At 42.5% G+C, this 23,686-nt stretch overlaps 1 protein-coding gene and 1 long non-coding RNA gene across 6 annotated transcripts in view; one reads left to right on the forward strand and one right to left on the reverse strand.

Annotated features, from left to right (window-relative positions):
• Positions 1-23,686, forward strand: part of SNAP25 (synaptosome associated protein 25) — an 84,780-nt gene that overhangs the window by 6,091 nt on the left and 55,003 nt on the right. The gene's annotated exons all lie outside the window — the stretch shown is intronic.
• Positions 21,686-23,686, reverse strand: part of LOC122237256 — a 45,033-nt gene continuing 43,032 nt past the window's right edge. For 4 of the 5 annotated variants that reach the window (XR_006215574.1, XR_006215576.1, XR_006215577.1 and 1 more), the window contains one exon: positions 21,686-21,942. This is a non-coding gene — a long non-coding RNA (uncharacterized LOC122237256). Of the gene's footprint in view, positions 21,943-22,728; positions 22,820-23,686 lie in introns of all 5 variants that reach the window. The other variant, XR_006215578.1, reaches the window with a different exon arrangement.

Here is a 23,686-nt window from a genome sequence, read left to right on the forward strand (position 1 = left end):
TTGTTTCATTTCTCCTCTCTCTTCCTCTGCCACTTAGAAAAAGAGAAATGGACACTTTTATGGGATCTGTGAACTCTTAAGTACTTAAAAAGTAACAATTCCATATGACCTGAATCACATGATGTTAGTAGCTAGCCGAAAAACTAATCAAATTTGAAGGATGGGCTAGGGGTGGGGAGGTAGAGTAACATTTCCAAAAAGCTTTGAGGTCAAGGGACAGGAGAAGGGGAAGCTTTAAAGCCTAGGCGATTTAAAGTTCAGAGGCTAGCAGCTGGCAGTACAACGTTTATTAATTAAACTCATAATCACATGTGAGTTAAAGTCCTGTGTTCCAGAAAAGCCATGTTCTCCTTGTTGCTACAATCCCATTCCTACTGCAATATTTCAGCATCTTTTTACTGAAGTAAAGCATGATATTACAAGAGGAGATCCTAACTGTTTTTCTTACCGCTGCTGACTCACAGAGGTTAGCCTCAGTAGTGATTAACTGATGATAAGAATTAATCTGTATCCCCAAAAGGAGACGGGGGGAAATCCTGTGTAAGGGTTCATGTTTCCTTTTAAATGCTTAACAGTCATTCTAGAGGAAGTCAAAGTGAATTGCAATGCCAGCACCAGATTGATGCTGAATGACAGCTGCACTAGGTTTATGGATTGTTTTCTGTGGTCATGGAAAAATATACATGATCCTCTTAGCTGGTAAAGGAAGCCAAATTCTGTTCCATGTGAAGGGGGAACTAGAACAACTCACTAATCTTTTCTTTTGCTTTTGGGTTTTTTTGTTGTTCTTGTTGTTGAACTGATTTGGTTCCTATTACCCAAACATGGCTAATTCTCCTGTCAGAAATTGAGACTGTTTGCACTTTCTGCTGACTCACCTCATCCATCTTCCAAAATGGTCCCTTTTATGCTTGAAGAGCAAGGTTATATTCCTGCTAAAATGGGAGGTTCTGCAAAATGACCATCTGGTCTCATCGCTTCCGGTATCCAAATAACACCAGTCACAGATTTTGAACTTGGGAGATGACTTTTCATGCCTGCAGGCTTGAGTGAGTGGCTTCTATTCTTTACTGATGGCAGCACATCAGAAAATGAAAGCCTTATAGGTACCCCCCTGGCCTCACCCCTATTTCAGAGAAATACCTCGAAATACCTCGGTATAGCTCTGAGAATTCTGCAAGTTGGACAGAATTCCTTTCCAATGGAGAATCTTAGACAAAATTGCTGATTTCCTTTCTTCATATTCATCTTTTGTACAATTTCAAAAAATAATGACTGAAAAATTGCAAAGCAGTCTATTTCTTAAATTTCTCTGCAGCTAGTCTGAGATTGGTCTGACAGCTAGCTAGAAGTAACTCACACTGAGGCTTCTCCATCAATAAACAGAAAGTAGAGGGAAGTAAATGCCTGTGAGTCTGCTAGGAAGACTATGTAATAGTCCTGTCAAGTGAATTTTTTATTTTAATGGGAAAGCCTATTGTAACTTCACTATAACACTAGAAATAGAGATAGCATTCCTGATTTAGGCCAGAGAAATTGCTGAACATATCCACTTTTTCCTGTTTCAAGATGACTATCCCTGTATTCCTCAAACATAATCAGCTGTCATTATGGCACTCTTAATTAATTAATTAATTCAACAAATATTTATTGAGCATCTGTCATTTACCAGGAAAACACTGTACTGATTACTATAGAGCAGTAAATTAAAAATGCATGTTTCAGCCCTCAGTGCATTTTTCTGGGCATCCCCTTTTGAGGTATTATTATTTTAGAAGACCTGTTTCACATGGTATCCCTTTTTGAATCTAAGATAGTAACCCAACTTAGAAACGAACTTGGTTCTCTATTCAGTGTATGCAATTGATTGAAGGTTTTTACTGAGTGATCAGTATCCAGAGAGAGATTGCTACATCATAAACAGAATATGTATTAAGAACCAGCCTCAGCCATCGAGGAATTTAGTAAATATCTAAGATATTCCCTTATGTAGATTTGTCTCTATTGACATGACAATCAACTAGGATATCACTAAAATTTTCTTTAAATGTGTGTCTGCATTCCTGTATCCCCATCTATTAGAACCTCTTCCTATATAGATCATTCCCACCACTCATGGGGAAAACAGGTCAAGCTTTGAGGAACATGGTACCTCCTAGGCCGGAAAAAAACCTAGCCATGACTATAAAGTTCATGGAGCAGTACAAGAATAAGGTGACAGAGAAACAGCAGCATCTTTTTGATGACAGGACTTCCCAAGCCAATTCACTGCCCTCCTTTGAGAACTCTGTCTTGTTAAACAAGGTTCAATGATTCAGGATTGAGTAGAAGTGTGTGTTAGTCCCCCAACTTTTGCTTTTAGAAAGTTGCCTCTTCTTACCAATGAGCAATGCTCTCATCTCCCTTGTATGATTTATCACAGTGCTTTGTAATTACATATTTATGCATTTCTCTTCCTTAACAGACTATAAAAGTTTTTGAGAGCAAGGGCAATATGTTAACCATCTTTGAACCCTTGGTACCTGTAACAGTGCCTGTCACACACCAGGTATACAGGAAATGAATGGGAATACCAACTGCTCTTTTGCAGAGAAAAGAATTCTACCACTGTAAGTAATTCCTCCTTTTATTGACCAAATGTTACACTTAAAACAACTCGGGAAGGTTGATTCACCCTAAATGTTGGAATGAAGTTATGTCCCAAAGGAAGCATTTTTGTTCACCCCCTACTAGCTGCCAAATTTCAGCAAATAGTTATTTTTCGGACGTGCTTTTTTATCTCCTGTGAATCAGGGGTTAAAATGCTAATGAAGAATCAGGTGATGCTCAAGCAAAGCATTGATAAGAGCAGATTTATATTCAGAGATGAAAAACCATTGCCTGTGAGTGATTTAAGTCAGTTTCACATACAGAGCCAAGCTATTTGACATATGTCAAATACACAGTTAAAAAAGAGAGAGGGGCAGAGAGAGAGGGAAACACAGAATCCAAAGCAGGCTCCATACTCTGAGCTGTCAGTACAGAGCCTGATGTGGGGCTCGAACTCACAAACCGTGAGATTGTGACCTGAGCCGAAGTCGGATGCTTAACCAACTGAGCCACCCAGGTGCCCTGAAAAAAGAGAGTTTTGATGCCGCTGTCCATTCCTACCAGAGTCACCAGGGGGATAGATTGGTGGCTTCAGCTAACTCTTATTTTCAGGGTCACATATTTGCTGCTTCTCTGTTAGAATGATGGCATAGGGTATACAAGAGCTCCATGTTGAGTTGTCTTCCCAGAAAATGTCCTCAGACACATCAGCTTCTAACTTTTCCTTTCACGTATCCAGTGTTCTCTTGCCTAGGGGAGAAAAATAAACTGAGGCATGACATGGTAAATCACTCCCATTTGTCTTTAAGGAAAAGCTGTTATCAACTAAGCATTGAATTTTGCATTTCTTTTTCCTAGTCCTTCTCATGAAACAAGTCTAAAACCTCTGGCCAGTTACCCTGTACCCTACTTCCTCCAACTGGGAACACAGATACCACTTGATAACAATAAGAAAAAAGTAACTGACTTATTGAATGATTGTGGTGTGGTGCACTAGACCTTTGGCATCCATTATCTCATTGAATCTCTATGGCAGCCTAAATTCTAAAAGAGTTTAGAAATCTTATCTCCGACTGCAAAGTCTGTGTTTTTTTACCAACACCTTGTGAATTTTCCTATGAGTTTTCCCATGAGTTGCACGTAATCCATTGAGATCTTGTAACAGAAAGCATGCTCCTGACATGTAGAACATGAGTTAGCAAAATCCAAAGAACTCAGCCCTCTGGACTAAAAAGTCAAGTGAGAAATGTTGGTACGAGTAACCAGGAGAAACTAAGTATCCGGAGAAGCTCACTGAGTGCTGGATTGAGAGAGATGGTTGCGTACCTGGCCCATTTCTGCCACTTCAGTTTTATGACCCTGACCAACTTACGTAACCTGAACTGAGCCTCAGTTTGCACATCTGTAAAAAGCAAGCAATAAACTGCCATGCGTATGTCACGTGGCTGTCATGGCACATAAAGGAGCTAAGGCTTGTGAAGTGCTATTCCCTCCACTAGTCTGGGAGCAAGGGAGGAACTGTTGTTATCATGTCTGTTAGCCGTCATTCAGCATACCAGATTTCCAGGGTTCTTTTTTGCAAGTTATGTGAAGGCCATTCTTTTCCTCTTTATAATGTTGAGTTTGCTTAAAGAAACAGGTCTTGGTATCGCATTATTTTTGAGCAGCATGCGTGATAAATTGGGAAAATGTGTCAACAGTCGGATTTTTCTGTTTGGGGGAGGATTTTTAAAAATGCCTCTGAATAGCATCTCTGCTTTCAAAGTGGCTTTGTGATTCTCAGAATAACGTCTGGAGACCAAAGAGGCTCAGTTATGGTTTAACGAAATGCTAGTCCCCTCTTGCTCAGTGCCTTGGGATTTAAGGCCCTTAAGGAGTTAAAAAGAGATGGTATGCAAAATTTCCTACTATTCTTTAGCTTGAGAAAAAGAAATTTGCTGTAAGCTATTTAGCGAATCATTTTTAAAGCTACATCTGTTGGCTTCATTTTGTATTCAGCTTTGTGTTAGATTGTTTGTTGGGGAGGGTTGGATTCCTTACTGAATACTGTGTGTCTGCATGTGTGTTTTTGTATGTGCACACAGTATACAGGCAGAGAGGTGCAAACACAGACTCTCGCAGCCAGCCTTGTGTACAAGATTCCTACGTGTCTCACCTCATTGTCAAAACCTTTAGTTTTATTCATAAACCAATAAATAGAAAGCCTGCACAAGCAAATTATACGAACTGCAAAATGTATGCTCCTGAGTTGCCTTCAGAGAATGATTTCTTTTCAAAGTTGGAAAAGCCCCCCAAAACAACACTAACTGTGGCCATGACCTCAGATTCTGCTTTTTGGGAGAAGTCCTGTAAATCTAGGTCTATACAGAATAGGAGAGGTCTCTGTGAAAAATTTTTAAAACCATTATTGTGTTTTGAGGATCTACTATGTACTGGTTACTATATTATGGTCTATTGTAGCTAGTATTATATTTAATTTGTACAGGAACTTCCTAAGTGGTGGGTGTTATTTTCTATACTTGACTCAGAGAAGATACTGTTTGATCAAGGTCCTATCAAGGTGCTAAGTGCTGCCCCTTTCCTCTCCATGAACCAGTGGATACATAACCAGGAGTCAGTGTTTTTTGTTTTAGTCTGATTGGGGAAAAAATGGTTGGGACCAACAGCCAGAATCAGACTAGTTCTGCTCCAAGTCTAGGCATTGGGACCCACCAAAGGAGAAAGGGCTGCAGAGATATGTGAAGTCAGACAGAACAGCTAGACTACCTAAGATCCTCCCTCCCTCCTCCACCCATCCACCCCAAAGCACAGAACCTTTCTCAGGAGGTTTGCAGCTTGGAGGAGCAGAAAATGCAATCTTGCTATGAGCAGGCAGATCTGAGAGAAAACAAAAAACAAGTTGGCAAGGAGGAGGCTGGGAGCTAGGATTGCTCACTGCTTATTTCGTTATCTTGCCGAGTACTTAAGCTGGGGTGGGAGGGGCAAATAAAGGAAGGGTTGGAAGGGATGATAGAAGCTATCTTCCCAGTACTGGTCTTCCCAAAGAGTAGAGGCTCCCATTTTAAGGGACAAGGTAGGAATTGATGAATCTTTGAGCATCAGAAAATGATTCCTCCTTCTTCCACACAGCTAATAAGAGAGAGAACTTGGATTTGAATTTAAGATCCTAAGTGCAATATTACTGATCTTCCACAATCAGTGACTCATTACTCTAGGACATTGGTTCTTAGACTATGGACATTAGACCAGCAGCATCAGCATCACCTAAGAGTCTGGCAAAAATTCAGTTCTCAGGCTGTACCCCAAACCTGCAGAATCTGAAACTCCAGTGGAATGGGGAGGGACAGAGTCTGTGTTTTCATCACCTCCAGGTGATTCTGAGATAGGCTTAAGTTTGAGAACCAATGTCCTAGAGATCTTAGTAGCTCCTTCAAATGTTCACATTCATCTTAAACTGGGTCTGATGGGGCTGAGGTGTTTCCACGGTTCTCTACCTCACAAAAGCAGTGACCAGTTACTTAGAGAAGAACTATCCTGGGCCACTGGACCAAAGTCTCTACTCACCCTCTGACTTAGTAATAAAGATGCTGTTATTCATGAGAATGAATTTGAAGGATGAGGAAGGTGAGTGTCCACAGCATGAGGATAGGGGTCTTGGGCAGGGGACAGAGGGCTCCTTCATTATACTTCTCTCCCCCTGTAACAATGGCTCAATCTCTGGCTCCAAGAATCTTCCTCCAAAAACTTAGCAAAATTTAAAATCTCACGAAATGACAGGACAGCCCCTTTCTTCTTTCTGCTGTGTCAGCCTGCAGCCTCTGAAGGATACCAGAGAGGAAAATGTATCCACTCTGCAAAGGATAAAGCAGTTCCCATTGCTCCTCTTTTGGGCCCCACCATGAACTGTCCTGGTACAGGGAGGGGGCCTGTCCCCTTTCCACACAGCCATGCAATTTCTTACTTTCTCCTCTGGATCACAGCACGAACTGCCTTGGAGAAAGGATCCTGATGGCTCATATCACCCCTTCTTTTCTGCCCTCCTCTCATTTGGGGAGAATCACACATTTGGGTTTCTTGGGCAAACCTTACAAATGGCATTGTTGAAAAATGACAAATGACCAGGCCCAGAAATACATTACTTACCAAAGCTGCATGGTGAGAGCTGCATCTAGGACTCCTGACTCACAGTTCAGTGCTGCTGCTCTTGCCCTGGGCTGTCTTGACGCTACTGCCTCCAACTCTTTCAAATTTCCTCTCCAGCACAAGTCCACACTCCAATCTGGAAATCTCTCGGTCTGCTGTTACCCTCAGAGATCTTTGGCCTCAAATAGTGACCCAACAACTGTAAAAGCAAAGTAGGAACATTCCTGTGATTCCGAGCTGCCAACAGAGCTTCTTGAAAAGGTTGACGATATTGCTTATGTCCGTTTGGTTTTGCACATGACAAAACCCAAAGGTAAATGGTTTAGGCTAAAATGCAGATGAATTGGCTCAAAGAATGTGAATAAATGTTGAACAGCCAAGCCATGGGAAGGACAGAGAGGTGTTCAAACACTATCAAGACTCTTGCTTTGCCTTCTGTCACTGCTTCTTTCTGTACATTGACTTTACTTTCTCTTGTTAAAACACCAGTTCCTCCTTCCACATACCAGAAATATCATCACCCGGTTTGTGCTTCCTACACATCCACTATGGAAAGGCACTGCCATTTGTTTTCTGTACCCCCTGTTCAAAAATCTCAGGGAAAGACTCTGGTCTAGCTTGGGCCAGGTGCCCAGCTTATACCAATGCGTTGTGAATGTGGAGTGTTATGGAAGTGTATGACTTATATACTGGGACCACACAATTTGATTGGGGGAAGTACCAGTTTCTTAGCAGACATAATAAGCCATATTATGTGTCCTATATACACAAGCACACTTTATCAGGTCACTTACCAAATAGTTGTATTAATTCAACCTGTTAAGTGTTTAATGACACTTGTTTCTTTTTTTCAAATTGTTCCCCCCACTATGACCTAATTTTTTTAATTTTATTTTTTATCTTTTAAAATTTACATCCAAATTAGTTAGCATATAGTGCAACAATGATTTCAGGAGTAGATTCCTTAGTGCCCCTTACCCATTTAGCCTGTCCCCCCCCTTCCACAACCCCTCCAGTAACCCTCAGTTCACTATGACTTAATTTTTAAAACTTCATGGCAGCTCTGGAAGGAAAGATGGCAAAAGAAAAAAAAAAAAACAACAACCATTTTTCAGATGTAAAAACTGGAGCCTAAGAATTTGACTGCCCTGGAAAAGGCAGTCAAATTAGTCAAAGGCAGAGCTGGCTCAAGGATGAAGGTTGGCCAGATGTCTAGTTCTGCTCTTAATTCGTGGATGGCAAACTAATGGCCCCTAGGCTTACTACTATCCAGAAACTTACTTTATTTGGCCAATGCTGGATTTGCAGATATCTTAAACATGAATGCCTTAAAGCAGGGTATTTCCTCTCCAATTTGCCATAGAGCCTAACACTACATGTCTTCATATACCTAGTTCAATCCACATAGCTTTATTATCTTCCCGACCCCTGTAGATATTTCAGTTTGCGTCTGCTGCATACCAAAGTTATGGCATTCTTGTGGTTCTGTACTGTGCCACAATCAACCACAGGTAGAAGTTTCTTGGGTTATTTTGCCATAGTTTTTCCCTTCAGATGTCTTCATAATTTATGTCAATATTTTGAGAGACGAGATTGGGCAAATAAATTGCACATAAATAAGACCAACCAATTTTTTTTTTTTCATCTGAATAGAATCAGCTTTTTGTTTTTCTCATTGACCCTGCTGACAGTCTGGTGATGCCTATGAATCCCTTCGCAGAGTGACATTTTTTAATGTATAAAATAAAATACATAAAATTTCATATGAAACAAATTGTATTGAAATACAGTTATGAAAATATTTTTAAAATTTGTGATATAGTCCTATATAGTCTTTTAAAAATTGTACCATTAAATAGCAGTATTTGGTGGTGAGTCTAATAATGACCACAATTTAAAAGTGGTGATGAGAATACATATTTTGAGAAAGATGTAACAATTGTGCAGTGATATGAAAACATCTGATATTTCTACTGGTGCTGCATCAGGCTCAGGCCCCCCTTTAGCCCTCCCGGTGTGGGGGTGGGAGGAAGCCAGTGGAGAGAAAGGAAGGGTAGATCTACATGTCATGTGGGCACAAGTGTTATCTGGGGTTCCCTGAAGAAGTTGTTTCTTGTTATGTAACAAATTACCCCAAAACTTAGTGGCCTAAAACAGCAATTTCTTATTGCTCATGGGCCTTTGGGTTAATTAGGTGGTTCTTCAGTCAGCTGATAGATTGGGGTCTTGTTGGTCTGTAATGTCCTCACTTCCATGAATGGTGGTTGGTAATGGCTGCTGATTAGGGTGATGGGTGACTAGACCACATATCTTTCATCATCCAAAAACAGCGAGAAAGGACGAGCACCAATGTATGAGCACTTTTCAAGTCTGTTTAGGCCACATTTGCTATTGTCCCATTGGCCAAAGTAAGTCTCATGGCTAAGTACAGAGTCAGTATGGGTGGGGGCCACCCAAAATTATGGATATTGAGAGAGGAATTATTACAACCATTTTTGCAAAATTGTCTACCACAGCCCCCACCAAACTTGGGAGCCTGAGTCAGAGAAAGCTCTTCCATCTGTCACAGGCTGAGCACTAGGCTCTCCCTGTCCATCCTGGAGCTACATAACTTCCACTACATTCCATAAACCAGGGAACTTAGGCATAGATTATTATTACCCTGCCAAAGTTAGAGCCCTTGGGGTTAAGTTTTGGATATCCTTGGGTCAAGAAGGCACCTGAAACATCTCGCTGCATCTCTCCAAGTTAACTAAACAATCACAGACCCAGATGTCTGGTAAATTCAGGGGGTAGTCAAAAGGAAAATGTTCTCTAAACATTGAGGATCTGAATTCAAACTGGAAAAAACACATCACCTTTTTGTTGTTTTGCGATGACATTTCTTTATCTGAAATTTCTCCTGGGCTTGCCTTGGCGAGGACAGTTGTATTTGAAGTTTTTTTCTTTTTCTTTCCAGAAACCCTCCCCTATTTAAGCAAACTCCACTTTCTCCTCTAATTGCAAGAGCTCCCCATAATGGTAGAAACAATTCTCAGCCAGCCCTCTGCCCAATGAGAGATTTGGAAATGGGAACCCAAGGGAGGAGGCAGTGGAAAAAACCCTGAAGGCTTTTCAACTGTGCTGCTGCGTCATGGAAAAGAAGCCAGGCACCTGCCTTGGTGCCTCACAGCAGGCCCCACCAGAGCCTTGTCTTAGTCATTCCATAGATGAGCAGGGGATGTCTGACTCACCCAGCTGTCTAGTCCGGCACTTCAAAGAGCATTCTGAGTCCTGCTCTCAGTCCTTTTCTCAGCTCACTTTAGGTATTAGATGGCAGACTCCTGAGGATCAGACCTGGAGCAGAAGAACTGTTCACTCTTTCAGATCCTGCACCAGCTTCCTTACTGAGCTCCCTCCCCTGCCAAAAAAAAAATTTAAAGGTTTCTAAATTCTTCAGTCAGAATGCTATCTTAAGTTGGGTCCTCCCAGAAGCAGAAGGTGAAGAAGGATGTGAGTGCACATATTTTACTTGCGAGGTGATCCTAGGGATCACAGGTAGGTGAGCAGGGATGAGGAGGATGAATGAGGAGGAAGCCAATGCAAGGAGCGTTAGTGAGCAGATTACCAGCTGTTGGAGCTCAGGCCTGAATTGCTTTGTTTGAAGGGCAAGGAATCTGGAGTATTTGCGAACCAGCTCCCAGCCTTCAGTGGCTAAGGGCCATTCCCAGGGGTATAAACTTGCATCCAGCCCTATAGAAGACCAAGCCTACTCCAGAGACCAGAGAAATCCCCCTGGCAGTGAGTCATAGCTTGAGTAGAGAACCTTAGGATGTACAGGAAAGGTGGGTGCCAAGGAGATACAGGTGGAGCATTAAGAATGGCTCCTCCAATTTTGCAGACTGTCATCTCCAGACACCCCAAGCTTCACAATACCTGTCTCCAGCTTTGGCGCATTAATGGTTTAGTCCTGTGTTTGTTCAACACCTATTCATTGGGCTCCTGCTGGGTACCATTTATTTGGCATCAATGTGCTATGCAGTAAACTAAGGTTTTTGCATACATCATCTCATTTGATTCCCATGACAACCTGCGAGGAGGTATTATTAGTTTCATTTTACAGATGAGAAATCTGAGTTGCAGTGAGGTTAAATAAATTACCTTAAGTCCCTCAGCTTGAAAACGGCAGAGCTGAGATTCCCATCCTGGTCCACCTTCAGGTCTCAGCTCCATCCAGTATATCCCCCACCCAGTCAGGTCAGGAGACCATTCTGCTGATTTGAGAGAAGGCTCAACCACGCCCAGCCCCTGTACCACCATTTTCCAGAATCCTTCCCCTCTCCCCTCTTTGTCCTGTTCTTTTATATCTTGTTCTCAAGCTGGCTCCAGGGAATTAACCCCTGCCTCTTTGGTGTTCCAAATCCTCTCTCAGGGCAGTGGGCTGTCCCTCCCATCCTCCAGGCCCCCTGACCCTGGGCACGATGACCTCTTTCTCCAACCTCATCACATCTTTGACTCTCTAGGTCCTTAAACACCCAACTCACACCCACTCATGATCTGTCCTCCTCCAACCAGTATCCATCAAGCACTTTGGCAGGTTTTGCTGCTTCTGGTATCCTGCCGAAGGGATCAGAGAACCCTCTCTTCATGACATCTTGTGACTTTAGGGCTAATTTCACCCGTGGGCCCCAAGCAAACAGGCACCAAATGGTTTGTTTTTGAGCAAAAATGCAAGTCCCAATTTACTGTTGTTAATATTTTAAAAATAAAATGGCATGAGGTGAGGACCGGGAGAGGGAATAATTAATTCCAGCTTGCCAGCGGGGGGTGAGAGGAAGGCATCAGCTCTCACAGTCTCTGGAGGACACCCTGCGGTAAACACAGAGCTGCAGCTTCCAGGTGGCAAAGAAATATAAAGGGGGCAGGTGGGGTGCAGAACAACACTGCACAGCACCATTTTCAGGATAATATGTCTGGCTTCATGAACACATCCCATCATTTTGAAAAACAGTGTCAGTAGAGCACCAGTGCCAATACCACGTCTGGTGCTTTCAGAGCCAGTATTGGTGAGTGGCCTGTTCTCTCCACCTCTCCAGACAGTCAAGTTGGAAATGGTGAGACGTGAAACAATAGGGCTGAAGCCTGTGATGGAAAATGGCATGTTGTAGATCAGTGAGTGCAAACGTTATACCAAGGGTCCAACTAGACCATGTAAATGACAAAATCCAAAGTGTTTTAGCAGAGAACGAAGAGTAGGGGCCTTTGGTCACTCAAGACCTAGTTTTGAACCCCATCTTGGATCCTACCTCTCAAGGCACTTTGGAACCCCGCAGTGTGCTGTGCTGTGTGTAGGTTACATCGTAGCATCAGGGGAGCTCAAGATGGAAGAAATGTTGGGAAGCATCCAACCCCAAACTCTCACTCATAAGTAAAGATACTGTTGTGACTTTGTTAAATTAACCCTTGTTAAGTAGAGTCCCCACGCTGCACCACAATACCCATGAGGCTTCCCTAAGTGGAGGAGCAGAGGGAGACTGGAGCGGGTAGAAGCCCTCTGATTTCAGGAGGCAGCACCGGGAATGCACCAAGGCCTTTCTAGAACCCAGATGCATTTCTTATTTATTGCTGTGTTAACACTATTACTGCAAAACCAGAGGCTGCAACAGCACACATTTATTATCTCACAGTTTCCATGGGTCATCAGTCTGGGCATGACGTGGCAGAGCTCTCTGCTCAGGTTCTTACAAGCTACTGGGGCTGCATTCTTTTATTTATTTATTTTTAAGTCTTTATTATTATTATTATTATTAATTTTTTAATTTAATTTTTTAAATTAGTTAGCATATAGTTAGCATATAGTGCCACAATGATTTCAGGAGTAGATTCCTTAGTGCCCCTACCCATTTAGCCCATCCCCCCTCCCACATCCCCTCCAGTAACCCTCTGTTTGTTCTTCATATTTAAGAGTCTCTTCTGTTTTGTCCCCCTCCCTGTTTTTATATTATTTTTCTTTCCCTTCCCTTATGTTCATCTGTTCTGTGTCTTAAAGTCCTCACGTGAGTGAAGTCATATGATATTTGTCTTTCTCTGACTGACTAATTTCGCTTAGCATAATACCCTCTGGCTGCATTCTTATCTGGAGCCTGAGGTCCCCTTCCAAGCTCATTCAGGTTGTTGGCAGAATTCAATTTCTTGCATCCTAGGGCTGAGAGCCCAGTTACCTGAGAGCTCTCAGACAGGAACCATCCTCAGTTCCTTACCGCACTGCCCCTGACAGGCCCTCTCACAACATTGCAGTTTACTTCTTCAAGGCTGGCAGCAGAATGTTTTTGAGAGGGACCAGCACCTTCTTTTCAGGGCTTTCACCTGATCAGGGCAGGCCCATGCCCAGATAATCTCCTTTTCAATAGTCTCAAAATCAACAGTTTGGGGACCTTAATTACACATGTAGAATCCCTTTACCTTTTCCATATAATATAACCTAATTACAGAGTGACATCTTGTCATATTCACAGATGCCACCCATACTCAGTGGGAGGAGATTCCACACAGAGCCTGTGTGCCAGGCATGGGAATTGTGACAGTCATCTCAGAATTCTGCCTCCCACACTAGGGAATACCCAATTCTTCCTTCAACCATCCACATACTTCTACTCTAGAGAGCACCTGGATCCACATCACACGGTCAGGGGCCTCCCAAATGGCCATTTCTCAGCGGCCAGGCCTCATTCTGAACTGGGTAGTTTTGATATTTGCAGACCTGCCCGCTGGCCTGTGTTGGGGCCTGCGTGCGTTTTCCTGACATTGATTGCCTCAATCCACAATCATCGTTCCAGAAGAGATGAGGCTTACGGAGTCCTGGAAGAGCAGGCAGGGGGCCCTAGAGGATTTGACTTTCAGTGTTTGCTGTTAGCATCCTGCAGAGTGATGCCAATGGCTCCGATCACTCTGTGGGGCCAGCAATCACTGCAGGTTTTGGGGAGGGGAGGTTCCTGGCATGAGCTATGAAAATGCCTCTGGGAAGTAGCTGCTGGGGGTAATAGGGACGTCGTGCAGCCTCGCTGAGCTTCCACAGAGCCACTCAAGAGTTCTTCCACCCCGCTCATGGGAGGTCAGTGTGACTGTGGGGCTCTTAGCATACTGAACCCTGCCAAAGCCAGACTGCTTTGAGCCAGAAAGAGCAGTGGGGGCCTTGGCTAGAAAGACAGGGATCGAGATGGACCTCAAGGGGCAGGCTGGCAGAGGAGATACAATCAGGACAAGGGTGGTCTCTTCATTCAGTGACCTACAGGTAGCCTGGAACTGCCTCCTGGGCCTCAGAGGGCTTTGGGTGGGTTGAACCCTGTGGATCCTCATCACTCAGAGTTAGAGTCCATAGCATCAATTCTCCCTGCCTCCTCCTGGCATTCACCACATATTTACTGAGCATCTATTACACACCTCATGCTGCTATAGGTACTGGGAAAACAGGGGTGAACGTCAGGCAAGAACTTCTCTCGTGGAAATACCATTTTAGTGGGAGGAGACAAATAGTGAACAAACAGATAGACACTGCAGTATCAGATGGGGCCAGAGGCTAAGCAGGTGGTTGGAGTGGGTTGTGGGGGTAACATGAGACTGAGGTAGGGGGGACCCCTCTTAGGAGATGGGAGTTAAGCTGCAGATGAGAAGGGACCCATCATGGTGGGGAGAGTATTTCAGAAGGTTGGCACAAAGCCCTGAGACAAGAGCAAAGCTGACGTGTTTGTGCATCTGGGGAACCAGCGCACCTGCCAGGAAAGAGTAACAAGGATCTGGACAGGGCACCTCCAGCATCCATTACCATTACAGTAGCCATGACTTTCTTGGCTGAGGAGGGGACATGACCAGGCTATGAAGCACTCTGCTGCAAGAAAACACTAGTCCCCCAATTTTTAAAATAAATTAAATGAGCTAACATGGGAGGTCTGTTATAAGAGGAAGCTCTCATTGCCCACAGGTTCTTGTCAAAAAATCTTTAAGCAGTCAGCTCCCACTATGCACCTAAAATAGGAATTGATTTACTGGTGTTCCATTCACCCAGCTTCTCAGGAATAAATTCAGTGCATGCTGGAAGGTGTCAAAAAACCAAACTGCATACTAAATAAAACAAAGTAGAGAGATGAGTGTATTGCAAGGCTTTTGATTTGCAAACCAGGAAAACCAAGGCTGTGGGCACAGTGAGTTCCAAGTTGCTCACAGACTAAGGAGTTTTTGTAGGATAAATACAGACGTTATTTAGTTTTTTCAGCTGATTGGTTGCATAGTGGTCTTCTTTCTTGTCTGGATCGGGGTAGCTGAGTCAGGGAAACAATGAGTCCAGAGATGGCATGGATAGACTTGGAGTTTTGGGGATTGGCTGAGTCCTCTGCTGATTTCAGAGAAGAACTGTAAATTCCTATAAGGGTAGGTTATGTTTCCTTAATGCACCTGTTAACCATATCCATTTTGTCCTTGACATAAGTAACTCCATTTTACTGTGGTTCTACAAAGGTTATATCTGAATATCTGTTTTGCTAACCTAAAAGAAGATTAGGATTAGGTCCTAACCAGTACCTTAGAGTCTCCCACCAGAGAGATCTAAATGTGTTTCTGAGAGTAAATATGAGAGTATATGTGGCCTATTCTCAAGGAGTGTGGTTCTGGGAAGAACCACTGCACTGTGATAGCAGAGAAGGAACCAGTAGGTCAGAAGTAGGGCCATCTTAACACAGCTGTCCCTTGTGACTTTACTTAAAAACTGGCTTTACCGCTCAACTGTGTAGCTCTTGAGAATGTAGATCACTGGGGGATACCTGGGTGGCTCAGTCCATTAAGCATCAGACTTCAGCTCAGGTCATGATCTCATGGCTCATGAGTTCGAGCCCCACATTGGTCTCTGTGCTGACAGCTCAGAGCCTGAAGCCTGCTTCAGATTCTGTGTCTCCCTCTCTCTCTGCCATTCCCCTGCTTGTGCTCTGTCTCTCAAAAATAAGTAAACATTAAAAATAAAATAAAATTAAAAAAAAGAATGTAGATCAGTGGTTTCCAAAACCTCTCTGCACATCAGAATTGCCTAGGGTCTTATAAAAATTCCCAAACCCAGGCCATATCTTAAACCAATGTAATGACAATTCCTGGGGGTGTTTTAAATAAACTTTTTATTTTGGAATAATTTTAGATTTGCAGAAAAGTTGTGAAGATAGCATACGTCTCCCCTCACAGAATCTATACCCCTCATCCAATTTCCCCCATGGTTATCATCTTACATTATTGTGGTACATTTGTCACAACTAGGAAATTGACCTTAGTCCATTACTATTAAACTCCAAATTGTATGTGGATCCCACCAGATTTTCTATTAATGTTCTCTTCCTATTCCACGGTCCAATCCAGGGACCACATTGCATTTAGTTGTGTCTCCCCTGTCTCCTTTCTGTGACAGTTTTCCCTCTTTCTTTGTTTTTTGTGACCTTGATAATCTTGAGGAGCATTGGCCAGGTACCCAATCTGGGTTTGTCTGTTGTTCTTATCATTAGACTGGGGTTATGGGTTTTGAGAAAGAACATGGCAAAAGCGAAGTGCCCTACTCATCACCTCATGTCAGGACGTATAGCAAATCCCTATGACCTCACTGGTGATGTTACACTTGACTATTCACCCAAGGTAGTGTTTGCCAGGTGACACCACTGTGAAGTTACTATTTTTCCCTTCTCATCTTTGGATGAGACTCTAATCTTTGGAAACGTGACACTGAGTCTAGCCCACCATCAAGATGTGTGTGTATGTGTATGAAGGGAATTGGTAATCAAGCCCTACCTGCAGGCAAAAATCTGAAGGGCACATTTTCATGGCCACCATACTGTCCTAATTTCTTTGCTTTGTTCCCAGTCACTACAGTGCAAGCTTTCTCAGATGGTCCAGGACTTGCCATGTTCCTCCAGCCCACTGGGAATGAACCAGCACTCCCTGGCTGTATTACCTCGGGCAGGTTATTAGTCCCCTGCCTCAGTTTCCTCATCTGACAAATGGGTGTCAATAGAGTATCTATCTCTAAGAGTTATTGAAAAGATTAGTTACATAATGAATATAAAGTTGTGACTGTCCTGCTAGGCATAGAGCAAACCTGCCATAAGTGTTAACTACCAATAGTGGTAATAATACTAGTAATGCCTTCCCTCCTCCCACCTTGTGTACAGGTATGTAGTATACCTCAGTGACACAAACCAATAAGTTGGAACTTACATATGAGGACATATTAAACAACTCATTCCACAAAGTTTACTTATTAAATGAACACTTATTTAGCATTTACCATATGCCAGGCACTGTTCTGATCATCTTCATGAATATTCACTCATTTAGTCTTCATAAAAAGCCTAGGAGGTGACACCTACTATTATCCCCATTTTACTGATAAGGAAACTGAGGTACAGTGAGGTTAAGGAGCGTGGCTAACTTAGGCACATGGCTAGTGAGTGGCATAGCCATTTGCACTGAGGCAGCCTCACTCTCAAGTCCATGTTGGTAACCGCTACACTACACCAAATGATACAAATAAGTAGCATTGTGTGTTGTGAGACTATTTAAAGGGGGGCTTGGCCTGGTGAGGGAGGGGAGCCCAGTCAGAGAAAATATCCATGAAATCTTAGGTCATCATATACCAGGCAAGTGTGGGGTGGGGTAGAGGAAGGAGAGCAGGGGTGTTTGGAAAGATTAAGGAACATTCTGGTTCCCCCCAAAAGGCAGCTGATGTTAGGTATTCTTTCCCTGAGAAGTCTCCTCTCTCTCATCTTCTCACTTGCTTTCTCAACTCTTTAATGTGCACTTGGGAAAATTTGGCATGTCTTTGATATTAGGGACATAGAGAGCGTAGGACACCTCTTTCAATAACTGGAACTGATGGTTGGCATAAAAGAATCTGGACCATTCAATACACATCCTAATGCTTGTCTTCCACACGTACAAAATTCAATCTGTCCTCCTTCATTTTTATGTCAGGAGTTTGGTAATGCAAAGGAAATTCCTGATTGTGAGAACTTAGATTAGCTATCAAAATGTGTTTTGGGAAAATTATTATTCGTGTGAATCTGTGAGACTATAAAAAAATACTGGTTCCCTGGGTTTCAGAGTATTGCATTTAGGTCTTCACCCTGGGGGTGTCCCCAGATCCATATTCTTGCACCCGAATGCAACTACAAACTTGGTGAAGGGAATGCTATCTTATCTGTCTTTTACACATCCACACACTAAAAATTCCCACACAGTAAATGCTCAATATGTGTTTTGAAGTGGATTTATAATTACATAGACTCATGATAAGATACTGTGACTTGCTTATTATTTCCGTATTTGAAGCTGCATCTAGATTTGAAACCTCAGGAGCATATGCAAATCACAAGCTATGTCACTTCCTTTGTCCCATCATGTCCCCATATAAAATAGACTTTCTGCTTCCAAAATCGGCAAGAAATAAAAGTATGTTCATTTACATCATAATTAAATTTTTAACATACTTTTGCTGACATCTGAGACTTCAAAGTAACATGTCTTTCAGCCCAGGTAAAGAGTGTTCTCAAGCACTGGTGTTATTTAGTGGAGCTCACTGGAATTCACTTTATGCTTGAATATGTTGATTCCACTTCTGTCTGAAGCCTGCTGGAAAAACGCAGAATTCTGGTGGTTTTGCTGGGGACATACTGATTCTGAACCGATTCTGAGTCATTGTATTTCAAAGAACAGTATCACATTGAATTTTTCTGGTTTGGAACAAAAGAAAGAATGGTGGGCGTACATGTTCTGTGCACATCTGTATGGGTATGTGAGGTGGGAGTAGAAGATGGAAGGAAAGAGATAAAAGGGGCTGACCTACTTATTGAGAAGGAGAGCAAATTACACTTGCAAGATTCTTATCAATAAAGACTGAAAGATGCTGAACCTAGGAGTTGATGCTTGGCTAACCCATCTTACAGAGTTGATGCAAGTGTTGATGTTTGGCTAACACCTCTTACAGAGAAGAGAGAAAAGAGGCAAAGCTACCCTGACAGTGATGGGTGTGTGAAGGAGGTACTTCTGTCATCATCCACACATAGAACCTGAGTGCAAACTGCTTGCTTGGTGGGATAAGTCACTTTCCAGACAAATCTACTAACCTTCCTACCCAATTGCCACTGTTTGAGCTCTAAAGAATTTCAATTCTTTGAACTGAATTTCCAGAAAGAATAGATGTGCTGAGAGTGGCCCTTCAAGTGGAAATACACAGGTAGAAGAGGAGAATAAATCAATACTCATCACTAATACTTATTCCCCAAGGGCACTCAGCCACCCCCCCCCCCCCAGGTGCAACGTCCCTATTAGGGCTTATAGGGTAAGTCAGACACGGTTGTTTATCGAGCATCTGCCATGTCCATGCACTGTGCTGGCCTCTGGTCCCGATCTGGTTAATGGCAGGTGCTCTGGCCTAAGACCTAGGGGAAAGCTCTTTATTCTTTCTGTTCCTCATTTCTTTGTGTCTAAAATAGGGGTGATGATAATAAGGTTGTAAGGATTCGCACACACAAAGAGGTTAGACACAGCAAGTTAATGGTGTGTCATCTATGGTGCTTCTAGGCACTCAAGATGGAGTAATTCATCTAATTAAAATCTATATGACCCAAAAGGTAGAAAAGCATAGGCAATGTCTCAACAGCTAAGGCAAGGACTTTCTTACTCCCTAAAGCTGCAGAGAACACCCTGCTTCTGCCCAGATTACTGTGCCTGATGACTCATTAATTGATGGCTATCAGCAGAGCGGTAAAGATGTGCCACCAACAATCACTTGGGCAGATTGACAGTGACATCTGGGTTCAGCCCTGCATCGACTTTTTTTTTAGCCTCCTGAAATGAAATCTGATGAAAACATTTTATTTTACCAACTACATTCTTCCTGTCCTGGCCCACAACTTCAGTATTCCTTTTTAGACCAATATAGACATTAACCTGAAAATAAATTTCAGCATCAATAGAGGAAAAGACTAAGAATAGAATTACTGGTTGTTCCTGATATGCCATATGAAAAATTTATATTAAGTCATGCTTCTTTCTTTTCTCTTGGCCTATTTTCTTTTATTAAAGGATGTGAAGACAGCACCTTCCATTACCGATGTGCCTTCCAAGCATGCTTTATTTCTGCTCTACTTGCTGCCTGCTGCTTACTCATACTGATAGTTCAACTGTCTGTAAAGCTCCTAACATAAAAGAGTGAAAAGTTTGGCTGCCGGGTATGGAAGGCAGAACAGGATGATGACACTATAGCCAACTCTTGAGGTATACCCAGTATATCAGTTAGCTTTCACCGGGTAACAACTTCCCAAATGTAGTAGCTTCAAACAGCATTCATTTATTTAGCTCAGGATTCTACAAGTCAACAATATGAGCTGAGTTCAGTTGAGCAGTTTTTTTCAGTCTTGGTTGAGCTCACTCTGTGGCCTGTTGGTGGGTCAGCTGGGAACCAGTTGGTCTAGAATGGCCTTAGGTAAGATGACTTATCTCATGAAGATCTATCTCATGATCCACTAAGCTAGTCTGGTTCATTCACCTGATGGTTTTATGGATATCTTAAGCCCATGCCAATGGTAATGAGGCCTAAGAAGTTGTTCTTCCTGATTGATTACATGGGAATGATCAGACTCACTCATGTATGTTCAGAAGCCAATACAAGGTATGCTGGGCTATATGGAAGGGCACGGGTATAGGGAGACCCATGAGGACCCATGAACTATTGCATAGCCAAACATAACACCTCATCTACTTCAGTTGTTAACATTTGCCCTCCTTGAACACAAATCATTTTTATAGTGTTTCTTCTGGTTATAAAAGCAATTCATGGTAATTGCAGAAAAAAAAATGTGTAAAGAAAAGTATACAAAAAGAACAAAAATGTTCAACAATGGTCTGATGGTTCAGAGGCAATAATTATAAATAAATTACTATATTATATATGGTATAACATTGGCTTTGTTTTTATCTGTACTTAAATATCCAATGATACTATCTGTTGAGCCCTACATTTCAGGCCTTCTGTTCCTTTACATGTGTTACCTCATTTAATCCATACAGTAGCAATGATTTTTGTCATGAGGAAAATAAGTCTCAGAGAGGCTAAACACCTTGCCTGAGATCACACAGCAAGTTAGTAGTACAGTCAGCATTTGAAAAACTGCAGCCACACTTCTTAAGCCACTTTTTTCTTTTAATGTTTAGTTTTGAGAGAGAGAGAAAGAGAGAGAGAGAGAGAGAGAGAGAGAGAGAGAGACCATGAGCATGGGAGGGGCAGAGAGACAGGGAGACACAGAATCTGAAGCAGGCTCCAGACTCTGAGCTGTAAGCAGAGGGCCCAACGTGGGGCTTGAACCCACAAGTCGTGAGATAATGACCTGAGCCCAAGTCAGACAATTAACTGACTGAGCCACCCAGATGCCCTTCCTTAAGCCATTCTTAACCATTAGAATCTTCTGTCAGTCATCGTATTCAGTGTTACTCAAATTTCAGTGTGCATCAGAATCCCCTAGAGGACTTGTTGAAACAAATTGCTGAGCCCTGCCTCTGGATGTTAAGATTCAGATGGTCTGGAGTGGGGCCTGAGACTCTGCATTTCTTTGTGTTTTTTTTTTAATTTCTTTTTTATTTTAGAGAGAGAGGGAGAGAGAGAATCCCAAACAGGCTCCATGCTCAGCACAGAGCCCAATGAAGGGCTCAATCTCAAGATCGTGAAATCATGATCTGAGCTAAAATCAAGTTGGACGCTTAACGACTGAGCCACCCAGGTGCCCCACTGTGTTTCTAACAGAGTCGTAGGTGATGCTGATGCTACTGGTCCACGAACCACACTGAGTAGCTCTGCTCACAGCAGAATTTAGTTATGTAATGTTAATTCTGCTTCACAGATGGAAAGACAGAAGTTCAGAGAGGTTTAGTAAGTAGGTCATGGACACATAGCTGGTCAACTCTGTTATTTTCTTTGTCCAGTTTACTCTCATGGAAAACAATGAGTGGGCTTTTCTTCTCTTGACGCTGTAGCACTCAAGGAAATGGTTCAGGATTTAGATGCAGCCTCTGTGACAGTCAGGCATTTCTGTGAGATGCAAAGATTGCAGTTATTCCTTCTTTATTCATTCATTTCCTTCATGAGGGGCTCTAGCTGGGAAGCCCTGGGATGGATAATGCTGATATTTAACTGTCCTCATCAAAAAAGATCTAAAAGGAAAAAAAAAAATGCATGAAGATACTGCCTTTTGAAGCTACAGAAAGAAACATGCTCCAAAGACTTCTGTGCTATTTTTAAATAGCAAAGAGCCTGGTAATATTTTGCCAGGTTTCTTATAAGAAAAGGAAAACCCCTCCTTGTAGTCACCAAGCTTTCATGATGTTCCAGCTAGATGGAGTATAGCTTTTGTAGCCACGTAGGATGAGCTGATAGCTTTCTGGGTGTCTGTCCTCACAACTCAAAGTGTGGTCCGGGGACCAGCAGAATCACCATATGACTTGGTAGAAATGCCAGTTCATAAACCCCACTCTAAACCTACTCGATTAGAATCTCTGAGGTTGGAGCCCAAGAATCTGGTTTTTCCAGGCTCTCCCAGTGATTTTATGGAGAACCTGCAGAACTAATTATTTTGCTTCCCAAGGACAGCTGGCCTTCTGGAAACTTCTGATTCTGCAAGTCCCAGACTCATGACCATCAGGATCACATGGAGAGATTGTTAAAACAAATTTGGGGGCAGCACCCTCATACTCCAATTCAGCAGATCTAGAATGGGGCTCATGAACGTGTATTTCTAGCAAGTTTCCTGGGTATGCTGACGGATGCTGCCACTCTTGGACCATATGCTAGCTAGCACTCAGTTAGCCAACATTCTTCATAAAGAAAAAAAAACCTGACTTTAACTTTCAAGACCTTTTTAAGATCTCTGATTCTATACTTATGTTTAAAAATGCTGTTTCTTTAGTTAGGGAACCCATTTTCTTCAGACAACTACTTACCTCTAAAATAGTCTTCAACCAAAATCCACAAACTGTTTTGAAATAGAGCTGATTCTGGTGTCCAGGGCATTTCTAAAGAAGCTGGTCAAGTCTAAATAAGTGGAAGAGTGTAAAGTACAGCTTCACGACTTCAGTGTCGGGAGATATTGATAACCTTCCATTCGCTTAGACCCAGAGCCCACTGATAAACGGTGCATGGGTATACATTTTCTGGGTGTATTAACCAGGCCCCCACAAAAATAACATCCAGCTGGCCAAGAGTAGTCTCTAAATTCTCCAAAAGAGAAACCTTCATGTGTTTCTCTAACATTTGCATCTGCTCATAAGCCTTCAGTACCAGTGAATGAATGTATGTGTGTGTATGTGTGTGTGTGTGTGCATATGTATAATTTCTTAAGTTGCTTATTGGACTCTCTAATAAATATTAACATGTTTACATTAATTAATATTAACATGACAACATACTGCCTCAAAAATGGTCAAAGGAAGATTAGTGCCAGAAAGCTGCAGGAAATAATTAAGCAACGTATATATGAGTGCCTACTCAAGTTTGAGACATAGCATCATGTCAAACACAAATGTTATGAAGAAGTATGAGCTATGATTTTTGTCCTCAAATTATTTACTCCATGATTTCTGTGTACTAGCCCCTGGTACTAAAAGGGTGCTCTTTGAGAACCTGCCTAGGGTGGTGGGGGATGTAGATAACATAAAGAGACCAATGTAGTACAAGGTGAAAACTGCCAGGCCAGGACACCTGAATCCAGAGGAGCCATGGCCCAGGCTACCAGCCTCCTCTGGGAGATGCCATTTGTACTGAATTTTGAAGGCCGGATGGAAGCTGGCCAGATAAGGAGGGGTGATATTCTGGCAAACAAAATGACAGGGGTTTGGAGGGTTACAGTCAAAGTTAAATAGGTAAGCAATTTTCATCAGGTTTGCTCCTGAGGGAGCAAAT

This window comes from Panthera tigris, chromosome A3 (genome assembly GCF_018350195.1).
Source record: "Panthera tigris isolate Pti1 chromosome A3, P.tigris_Pti1_mat1.1, whole genome shotgun sequence".
Taxonomy (NCBI): Eukaryota; Metazoa; Chordata; class Mammalia; order Carnivora; family Felidae; genus Panthera; species Panthera tigris.